The sequence below is a fragment of the Macrosteles quadrilineatus genome, unplaced genomic scaffold, assembly GCF_028750875.1.
Source record: "Macrosteles quadrilineatus isolate MER2022 unplaced genomic scaffold, UCM_ALF_1.0 Scaffold_9__3_contigs__length_116548681, whole genome shotgun sequence".
NCBI lineage: Eukaryota > Metazoa > Arthropoda > Insecta > Hemiptera > Cicadellidae > Macrosteles > Macrosteles quadrilineatus.
The window spans coordinates 18977645-18990192 of NW_026542602.1; positions in this window are offsets into that span (position 1 = coordinate 18977645).

A 12548-nucleotide genomic window follows, 5' to 3' on the forward strand; every position below is an offset into this window, starting at 1 on the left:
GGTAGGGGCCTCGGCGCGTTCTTTTTGTTTACCCAGAGCATCACCTGTAGTCCTAGCCTCTGGGGTAAAGGGCCCCAACAACGCCCACTTACGGTGGTAGCCAACCGCAGGCAAATTGCTACCTCCCTTTAGTGCTGCTGAGTAAATATATGAATAACCTCCATAGATCCGTTCAAGCCATCACGGAGATACCCTCAACTGAATGCCGAGCACACCCGCCCCTTTACTAATCACCCATGGAGGTATACTACTTACATCTATTTAACGACCACTGAAAGTCCGTTCAAGCCAACACGGGGTTGTCCTCAACTGAATGCCGAACACACCCGTCCCTTTACTAATCACCATCAGTGGTATACTATGTGCAATTATTTACAACCCTCACAAGTCCGTTCAAGCCATGACGGGGATGCCCTCAACTGAATGCCGACCACCCCCGCCCCTTTACTGATCACTTGTGGAGGTATACTACTCACAGCTATTTAGAACTGTCAGTTATAATTCTTTTGAGAGCTTTTTGTTCCTGTGAAAGTAACTGTCACATGGTTTCTATTTTGACAATTGTATTGGAGGGGTTCGTGATTGTGACTGAGAGGTGTCATTAAAGATCCACGGTGTCATAACAGGGATTTATGTCATCCTCCTCTTCCACCACCATAGGCTTACATTTCTCTAAGGTGATCTCTACACGATTTGTATCGTCACTTATCTTAAGCTCTACAAGTCCCGTAGTAAGATCTAATGTTTTAACCTCACTATTATCATCAGTTTTGTAAAGAAACAAAACCCCTTTGTTAAACTGTTGATATCTTGAATCCATCTTGACAACTAATGTTTGTGAGTTATCAATCTTTCCCCTTTTTTCTTTAGGTTCCTCTGATTCACTTCTGCTCTCCTCACTATTGTATCTAGGATCCCGAAATGTAATTAACACAAACTCCACACCCTCCTCAACATTGGTGTTACAAAACTGTAAATAATAGGGCTTAGTATTTAGACCTATATTATAATCTGTATCACAATAGTTATAGCACTCACGTACGTGGTTTCCTTTAATAGTGAGTAAATTAAAGTCCAATATACTGTATGGGGTAAACTTAGACACTTGTTGAAGAACATAGTCCTTTTTGAACCCTGAACATAGCATCTCTTCACCAGATACAAACTCTGCCCTTATTTCATCAAAATTTCCACTGCTTTTGACGTGTAACAATTTAGGCTCACCAATAAAATGACATTTCTTAATTACTTTCCCTTCTGTTAAAAGGGTCAGTTTAATCAAACCTATTTGTTCCAACCAACCAGAGGATCTACCTGACACAACATTCACGCTTGGCTCCATGATGTAAACTGACAAACTAACTTGATAACTAATCTTATACAAATAACCCCTCCACCTATACTAAAACATGATTACATAACTATTTTAACCAATCCTGTAAGAATAGTGTTCACTAGAGGGAGTAGTGTAAAAAAAATATTATAGGCCCATAGTTTTTTTTATAATTTTTTAGACTCAACTCACATCTACATGTCTAGACCTAATAGAGTTATTTCGTTTTGAACAGTCCACCATATTTGGTGTTTCAGATTTAAAAGTTTCCAAATTAACTCTGGGATACTGTTATATGATTTTTGAATCCTTGATGATATTTTATAAAACAAAATGACATTGTCATACATGTTATCATAAGGAAAATACTGGGAGTTGATCAAATGTTTACTATTATTTAGGTCACTAAACTGGAAATGTCCTTAGCTACATTCATACACAAACTAACACATAAATTACATTTATTAAAATTTACTTAATCAAAAGTTAAAGATTTATTTATTAAATTTCTTTTTTAATCAGCATATCTAAAACAAATAAGTTATGTAGATCATTAGTTTTGTACACTTCACAGTGAGGGTCATCAAGGTTAAGATAACAGTTTTCTACTGATTGCTTTGTATGCTCATTAGAACTATCTAAGTTCACATTTTCCGTTGACCTATTGTCAGTTGGAATAAGTTTGAATTTTTGAATTTAAACTGCTATCGTAACAGTCAGCAGTATCCGTCGCTAAGGTCATAAAGCTGTCACAAGCAACGCCCATACATGTGAATATGCGTCGAAAGGCTTTATCAGAGTATTTGTTATTTCATATACCGTAATCAGGAATCTTAGCAGACCTTTTTGACACATGTCCTGAATGGAAGAGGCAATTGTATCTACTGTACTTAGGGTTAAAACTCAAACAACAATTATATTGATCCTAAGTTTTATTACTAAAACACAATTCATATAAGTGTACCTTCATCCACATATCAGGTTACACACAAAGAAGTAAGGTACATAGAACCCATGTTTTTTAGACAACAAAACACTTTTAGCTCTGGTGGGCCATGTGACAAGAAGATAGAATCTAAAGTATAAACAGAAAGTTACTTGTTCTTGTATATATTTAGTAACTATTTGTACTTATCAGACATTTTGGGTTTAGATCTTCTTAACTGTCTGTATGTAACAGGGGATGGTGAGGGTCAAGAGAGAGGGCCGACATTTGATAATTATTGTTGTTGGTAGTTGATTACTATACTCAATGTACATAAGTGTACCTTCACACATACCTCAGGTTACACAGGTTTATTGGACAGTTATAGGATAGTTTGGGTAGATGGTAATAGTGATTAGGAAGTTATGATAGTAAAAATATATTAACCCAGAGGTCAGTAACAGGGTTAAAAAACTTATTAAGTGGTTGTTACATCGTTTAATAGATGGTTATGGTGACCAATAGATAAGTTATATGATAGTTGTCTGATGATTATGGTAAACATTAGACAGCCATGGAGGTCAATAGACTACAATGGTAGTTAATACTTGTCAAGGTGGACGATAGACGGATCGATCATATTATATGGTTTTTGTTAATGGTTCAATAGACAAAATTACATTCAGTAGATGTTTTCAGTGGTTGTAAGATAGTTAATACATCTGATAGACAGTTTAAAATGTCATAAACGGTCAAGGTAGTAAACAGATAGTTTGTATGACCACTAAATGGGGACAATAAACTTTAGATGACTAATGTTAATCAATAGATGGTCATGGAGGCATAAAATGGTTTTGTTTGATATTAGATGGTCACATTAGGCAATGGATAATTTTAGTAGTGGTTAGTTTGTGATAGGAACAGTTAGACGATGATTAATATAGTATATGTTTTATTGTGGATTATTACAATACATGTTAGACAGCTACAATGCTTAATAAACACCAAACAATAGATTGTTTAGGTAGATAGTCACAGTAACTGTTAGATGTGTATGATGTCTATTAGTTGGTTACAGTGGTGATATTTGATAACAAAACCAGCAGTCATATTATATTATGATGGTTGTTATTTAGATATAGTAGACATTGTTATGGTAGCCAAATACTAATGTATAAAATATTGATTTATGTTTGGGTTCAGTGTTAAGTAAACTTTGATGGTGGACAGTAGGATCCAATCCCTTAAGGGTCACTTTACGTCTAGGATAGTTTTACCTATCAAGTTTGTGTAGTTACACAGCTATAGTATTTTTACTATAAGACGACCACTTGAAAAGCAACCTTCTCTTATAATATGTGCGAAAAATCTTTGCACAGATTTAACAAACCTTACTATTTTACAATTGAGGTATGCAACTGATTAGCAGAGGTTTTTAATCCTGATCCTTTTGGACATCAGTGACTCTCATTAAATAAATGAATATCAAACTGGTAATAAAAATAGCAAACACGAATAGTTTGTCAGCTAAAGATTTAATCAGATTAAACACCATCCCTACCCACATACATTCTAAATCATAATAAAGTGTTTAGTTAGGATTTTAGATTAAAATAGGATATTGTTTGCCTGAGTGGGGTTTGAGACCACTCGTGTATACTACACCCAGGTTAAGCATTATAGGGCCAGTCCAGCAAAACTGGTAGTCGCCTTATAACACCCTCTCCCTTTTTAGCAAACAAAAAGAAAGAGAATTTCAAGTTACTTTTTTAGAAAACATTTAGTTTTTACATAATTTACAAGTAACTTTATGGAAGATGAATAAAGGAGTCATGCAAATGTGACATGTTTCTTTTGGAACTTTAAACTTTGGATACACATAGTTACCTCTTCGTCTTAAGCGAGAAGGAAGATCAACCATTCTTCCACAGTCAATACACAACCTACTAGAGCCTCGAAAAGACTCATAGTAGTTTAGGGTTACGTAACCACAGTTTTCCTTATGATAGTCCAAAACTTCCTGCCTTAGCGTTAATGGAAGATCAACACATTCTTTTACACGAGGTAAAAGGATGATGTTTGAGCAAATTGTTCTAATTGAAAGCTCAGACAGGGACAACATGATGTGGTGGAGGCCAGAGATAGAATGATACTTTGAACTTTGGATCTCAAATTATTGTTATCTATCTATTGACCAATCACAGCCACGTACTCTTATTTACAGCCAATAGGATTCAAGCTTATTTCGACCAATCAGAGAGCAGTATTTTACTTGTTTTAAACTTTTTCCCACTGGACTGTTTGCAGGACCTACCCACAGGCTGGTCGGGTTTATAGATATTAATACCGAACCAGAATAAATTAATATTCATTCATACTAAAGGTCTGTGGGTGACGTAAGAAACTCATTATAAAAACAAATTATTAGCCGTACTCTAGGTACAAGTCAGAGTGGTGTTATCCTAGAATTATATCACACCATGACTACAAAGAAGGTTTGTTTTACAAACCCTCTTGCAACCACATTTTATTATCCTGATACTGAAGACAGGAAATCATTTTATTATATTGACTCTGTACATTTCCAACATAGGATAAGAAAGACAGAAGAACATCTTAGAAGTGCTTTACTTCACAAAATAAACCATATGAACAAATGTTTATCTTTTGATCACTCTCGTTGTAAATATGTTGTTTGACATAAAGCCTATTCTTAGTCACCAAAACCTCCCATCATTGCTATCACAGTCACTCTCAAACACTTTACCTCATCACAACATATCTTTATCTTATTTTATGTATTATTTTATAAAATTGAAATTGCCATCAAAATAAATAAATAAACACTAAGAGATAAAATATTATTCTCACTTTACCACATTTAAGATTAACTTTACATATCTTTTAGATTCAAGCTAAACGTTTAATTTGCTGATTATTACTTTCAGTTTGCATTTTGTATATTGTCTGTTTTCAGATCTCTATAGTCTGTAGGCTAAGTCTAGTGTCTGTTGTTTACATGACTGTTGTATTGGCTTATAAGAAGACAGCCAAAGCAAGATAAATAATAGCTTCATTTGAAAGTGCATTACACATAATAGGAAAGGTTACAGGAAAAAGCAGGCAGCACTAATATGGTTATTTCATTCATGAAAAAGGCTATGGCATACCTTTTTGACAACATTAGGTTCAATATTAGTTGTATTAAAGTGAACCACACAAAAAATCCCGGCATTACCAGCACTATTGAAAGAACTCACGTCATTCTATGTGATTAAGAGAAGGATGGGTTTAAAAAATGCTTGTTGGTTAGGGCAGGAAAAACTTTAAATCAAGTAAAATAACATTTTCTGTTCCACTAAACATATTGCTTGGATTCTCTCGTTAAACAAGAAATTATCTTGCTAAGGTCAGCTTATGACGCAGATGTTATCACATCCTATGAACTCTTGCACCAGTTTAAACTGGCGACTTCCTCATGTAACTGTCAGCGATACATTTCGTCTTAAACCTTTGTAAATTATTGAAAAAGATAATGTTTCCAAGTTTTTGCAAGTCCTATTACAATAGGGATGCATATTGCATAACCAAGTCTTGGACCAACTAAGACACTCGTATACATGATTGACCGTTCTATACATAAAGGACTGGAGCTTTCGATGTTAGGATAGAGTTTTAGACTGAGAAGCATGTTCCTGAAAAAGTACTGCATACTGTTTTATTTACCATGACTCACACTTGGTGTCCATTTTAATTACTAGTTCGGGTGGGGATATCAGTTATAAGACTACATGAACAATTCTATTATTAGTCAGTCTCAATTATGAATCCACGCGATAACGACGTTTCCTCAGTCAGCAGCTCTGATGAGTATTATGGGGACCAAGATAATATGTGGAAAGTAGAAACTGGCTGGATAATTTTAAATTTAATCAGAAAAGGGAGAATATTACGTAGAATCAATTTTGATGGAAACCCATTGAGATTAGAAGTTAAAACTGAAAGAAAATTTGATAAAATATCTGTACAGCTTTTAGATGGTAGAGCAATGGTTAGTAGTGGAATATCAATGTCTGAAGTTTTGGAAAAGACCAATGTCTTTTCTGACTATAGAATACTAGATATACTAGTTTACAGTAAAGACGGTACTAGTGAACGAGAGTCATTTTGGGTGGAGCCATGTGATGATTGGAAGGATTTAGACGGTCCATACGTTAGTTTGGATGAATTAGAAGAAATTGAAAAAAACGACGTAGATTATGTAATAGTTAAATTCAGACAGCCCGGGCACGATATGTGTTTAGAGGATAGTGAGGAGGAAGAAGACAGTGATGAGGAAGAGGAAAAAGAGAAAGAGGAGGATGATGAACCTAAATTAAAGGCAATGAAACTTGATAAATAATGTTAGTTGACAAGAACCGTTGAGGTTCTTAAAAACAATTTTTTTAACATGTAGGGAATACATTGGTAGTGAAAATTGCAAATATACTGTTTGAAGTGTAATTACTACCAGTGTTGTTCAAATTATTGTTCATTTGTTATTCTAACACCACATTCAAGCGGTAATAATCATAATAGTGCAGAGTTTGATAAAAACCTCTGTAAAAAATTTAAAATTAAAATTTATGTTTTACCAGAAATTAGACAAAATTTATATTTATCTAAATAAATAAAATGATAGCTGTGAATTAAATTCTTTTAAACTAAAGATTGGAACTTTGGATATATTTATAGGTGATGAAATGTTTAGAGGTTGTTTTAAAAATTAACACAATGATAGGAGAGGGGGAACTGGAAATCTAGAATGATACAATATGGTGAACTAAAAAAAAAAACATGATTTTTTTGTATCTTTCTTTCATTTACATTCAACCAGTGCAGATGTTTCAACACAGGCTTTAGAAGAGACACAGATAAGAATGCTATATCCTTTTGGCATTAACTATAAAGCCAGGAGAATTGACTGAAATTTAATCATTTGAAATGGAGACAGCGTGGCAGTCAAAGACAAATGATATAAATGATGCTAAAATAATAAATCTTACTATGAGATTTGCAGAGCTTAAGATAAGTGACGATACAAATCGTGTAGAGATCACCTTAGAGAAATGTAAGCCTATGGTGGTGGAAGAGGAGGATGACATAAATCCCTGTTATGACACCGTGGATCTTTAATGACACCTCTCAGTCACAATCACGAACCCCTCCAATACAATTGTCAAAATAGAAACCATGTGACAGTTACTTTCACAGGAACAAAAAGCTCTCAAAAGAATTATAACTGACAGTTCTAAATAGCTGTGAGTAGTATACCTCCACAAGTGATCAGTAAAGGGGCGGGGGTGGTCGGCATTCAGTTGAGGGCATCCCCGTCATGGCTTGAACGGACTTGTGAGGGTTGTAAATAATTGCACATAGTATACCACTGATGGTGATTAGTAAAGGGACGGGTGTGTTCGGCATTCAGTTGAGGACAACCCCGTGTTGGCTTGAACGGACTTTCAGTGGTCGTTAAATAGATGTAAGTAGTATACCTCCATGGGTGATTAGTAAAGGGGCGGGTGTGCTCGGCATTCAGTTGAGGGTATCTCCGTGATGGCTTGAACGGATCTATGGAGGTTATTCATATATTTACTCAGCAGCACTAAAGGGAGGTAGCAATTTGCCTGCGGTTGGCTACCACCGTAAGTGGGCGTTGTTGGGGCCCCTTACCCCAGAGGCTAGGACTACAGGTGATGCTCTGGGTAAACAAAAAGAACGCGCCGAGGCCCCTACCCCTTGGGTGGTGTGGAAACGTGGGCCATTTATTTAAGCTTAAGATAAAATTTGTATGTTTGTTTGTTGTTTCAGTGTTTGTCTTGGTTGTGCTCCTACAATCAGTCTGGCATTTTAACATATCAGGTAGACAATATTCTCCAAGTTATTTTGGTGATACAATCTGAAAATGTGTGTGTGTAAACATTTTCTCCCAGAGGTTAGGACTATATTGGTGATGCTCTAGGTTAACAAAAAGAACGCACCAGGATCTGTACAGCTTGAACATTACAGTCTATTGTGGTGTGGAAACTTGGGTCAGTAAGGCCAGTGATAGGAACATCGGTTATAGATACAGAGTTTGTATAAATACGAGGCGGTCTTGAAAACCGATCTGTACTTCCACAATATGTTAACCACTGCAGTTGTTTTCCATATGGCTATATGCTGCCTGATGGCCACTCCCCCTCCCCCTAACAGACATGTAAGTATCCTCCGTTCCTGTGAGTCTTTATCAATATTTGTGTAATTTATTATTGTTAATATATTTATATTTTTTATAGCCATACAGAATGTTGAGACCTTCATCATCTGACGAGGAACTATTGATGGCTGCAGAAAGAATGGAGGAGGGAATAAATATCTCACCTCTGAGAAGACCAGCAAGGAGGACTCCTGGAGCCGAACGCCCAGTAACACCAAGACCTCAGGAGTCAGCAACTTTCCTCACAGAGTCTGGGTCACTTCTCCAGATTGAGAATGTAGGTGTTTTAAAATGCGGGTTTTATAATGTTGTTTTTTACAATTTGGTATAGATAGTTATTTCAACTGCGGATATTGATTTCCAGCCTTCGTTGATGACCGGACCTGTACGTGGGAGGTACCTCTCTCCTTCAGAGGCATCTGAAAGACTTGACAGGATGCTGGTGGGGGGCATCTCCACTACCAACACCTTCATAAATGGATCTCCAGCAAGGATTATAAGATCCTTAGTAAGTGTGACAGGAAAATTATTTCCATATCATTGAGTTTTGTTTATTAAATTGTGTCTGTGTGTGTATGTGTGTGTGGATTAATGCTATTATATTGTTGTTTTTATGTTATAGTCTAGAGGCGTGTTTAGACCTGTACAAAGTCCAGGAGCCATTGGTCTTTCAGTAGGAGAAGGCCAAAACATTTCTAACCTGTTGTTCTCGGATGATAGACAACACTCCCCTGACCCATTTGAGTTTCCTCGCAGACCTGTGGTGAGTTGTATTTTACAAGATTAACTTATATGTCTGAAATACTAACTACACTATACAGTTTGTCTAACTTTACACTTTATCTTTTAGAACACCCCTGACGAGAACCGGCTACCATCCAACATGTTTACTGGATCAAATCCCGCCAGAGGGTTTGCCACAAGTACCCCACACCGTCAGGCTACATTCAGACCCATCGCACCAGAAGCACCCCCTCGTCGAAGACTGTTTAACCAATCAGAGGTAAATTAACTAGTATTACAGATGTCAAGTGTAAATTTTATATATTATGTTAGATTATTTTATGATTATGGTATATGTACTTTTTACAGGATGTGTATATAGCAGCCCTGGACCCTCATAGGTACGTTCCCCAACCAGAGAGGAGGTCAAATACACCCAGATGGGGGCTCTGCCAAGTGTGTGTACGTCAATTGAGACCTGCATGCGAGGAAACAATCCTGTCCAGCCTACTGGAGGAGGAGAGTCTACGTGTGGACAGCCTTTTGCGGGTAAGTTTTATGTTGTCACATCCTGTCTTTCTATTAAGTACTCTCTCTCTCTCTCTCTCTCCCTCTCTCTCTCCCCCTCTCTCTCTCTCTCCCTCTCTCTTTCTCTCTCTCTCTCTGTGTGTGTTTGTGTGTGTTTGCGAATTTTAAATACCTATATTATATTTGGTTTTCTTCTTTTTTTTCAGAGTGAGGAAGCTGTTGCTCCTCTATGGCAGTCACATGGGGCCGTAGATATATTGCTGGATTGGATGATAATTCTGGCTGGAACATTAGGAACTCTAAATTATTTCTTTGTTGAAGCTTCTGAACAACAGTGGTGTACCTTAGCACCAACTATCTGGCAGGACCTATATCAGAGACTAAGTGCTTCTCTAGGAGCTTCCAGTGATAGGATAGCCTTTCTGGCAGAGAGTCAAGGGGTGTACAGGTTTGATGTATCACCAACTCCTGTACAACCCGATACACCTGAAAGGGATCGACCTGTGTGTATGGTATGCCTAGATAGGAGGCCAACAGTAGCACTTAGGTCGTGCGGACACGTGTTTTGCGGGACATGTGTCATTAGGATCCGCAGATGTCCTGTGTGTAGGACAACTGTTATCGGACGTTTACGTCTATTTTTCTAAATCATATAATAGTCCAGCTTTATAAAACTCTTATTTTCATTACTAATTAACATAATTTTAGTCACAATAGTTACATAACATCTAGGCGCTCCACAGTTGACGCACAAGCTTATCATCTGTGGTGGGGGAACCGTCCACTATAAAAGCCCCAACCAGAAGTCCATCTGAATTAGTGTCTTCAGCTTACTCATCTAGACATCACTCTAGTCCACCATCTCTCAGTTCATCTATCCTCACTCTACAGAAATGGTAAGACATGTTAGTTTATTCTGACTGATTAACAATCAAAATATTAACCAATATATTAACTTATAATGCTTAACCCTTTGTAACACGCTTTGGTGTGGTGCTTCTTTTAAGTGTGAAATTATGCTCTACAATCATGGGTTCTCTATTATCCTGTTGGAACATATTACGGTTCTATTGTTAATACATATATTGTGTTTTACAGAATATGTCTCTGGATGCTAAGCTTGTAGCCCTTGCCAAACCTGTTGAGACTACTCAGCTGAAGGAACTGGTTGGTCGCCCCGCCTCTCTAATTACAGGGGCAAGGAAGGTCAACACGCGTTATGGAAAGACGGCTGTGGTCCTAGATATCAAGATGGACGATCTGACAACAACATCTGTGTTTCTACCGTCAAAATATAGTGAGCTAGAGGACGCTGAGCTTGACCAGTTAACAGTGGAAGGATACAAACTACTAATCACAGCAAACGATGGATCATCCACCCCAAACATTCAGATTTTTAAGTAATTTTTACTAATTGGAGAGTAGCTCAAGATTAAATTTCAATTTTTTTATGGTTATGTTTATATGTAATTGTATTTAGTAAGAAAGTAGCCAATAAAATATATTGTTATATCTATAAAAATCTATTTTTCTCATTTACCTTTCCACTAAGTGATTAGACACTGGCCAGTGAATATTTAGATCCGTAGTTTTGTTAGTTTTATCGTTTGAAATTTCTATCACCACATTGATCTAGTGGTCAAACAGAAAAGCATGGAAACCGTCTTTGAGGTCATATTACTGATAGAGAGTAACAATAGTAATATAGCTTGGTTTGTACTGAAAACATTTCATTATATGTCTAGTAAAACTGGATATAATGTTTCAGATTCCCACCACCACCATATGGTCAAACAGAAAAGCGTGGGAACATTCTGTGAAGGTATATGATATATGTTGGTACTAAAAAGCTACCATATAACATTAAAATATACAATGAATAGTGATTAGGTTGGTAACAGTGATTAGAATCCAAACCACCACATGATCAAACAGAAAAATAAACAGAAACCAACTGCAAGTGACTTGGTACTGTTTGAAGTTCCCACCACATCACTTTAAACACATGATTAATCAAAAAAGGCACATAAACATTTAACAACTACCACCACAAAGGCTTGTATAGACACGTTGTATATAGATTAGATCAATAAACACTGTGATGATTCGAGAATACACCATATAAGATAATAATTAAGTTGGTATCACTTTACTATTAAGACTACATACGAGAAAAAAATTATTATTAGTGTCTAAAGCTAGGTTAAGACACATTAGTTGATGTTGAAACACATGACCCTGCCATCTTAAAAAAGGGGCATGACACTTGAAACACTCTGACTGTTGATCAAAGGAACTAACTTGACACCACCATCTTAAAAGGTGCATAGCTTAGAGGAGAAATGTACCCTCTGATTGACTAAAAAGACATCATGTCACACCAGATCCCGGTTCAATTGTTGGTTACTTCTATGAACCTTTTATCCTAGGAAGATTCATCAGTCTGTTACTTGGTAGCATATAATAAAACTAAACCTTTTCATAGGTGCCACCATCTTGAAGAATTACATGCTACATATGCTTTAGAGGAACAGGACACCCCAAAAACAGTCATATTAAATATATCATCAGTAAAAGAGAGGCATGGCTAAGAGAGAAAAGCCACCCTCTGATTAGTTAGCAGAAGTTGTATGACACCACCTTCTTAAAATGTGCATGCCTTAGATGGCAAAAATAGCTCACTAGCTAAAGAGACATCACAGGACAACACCATCTATGGCTTAGAGGAAGTTGTCACTCTCTGATTGGCTAAAGAGTCATCACAATCATGAAACGGATGTGGTTTAGAGAGAAAATAGCTC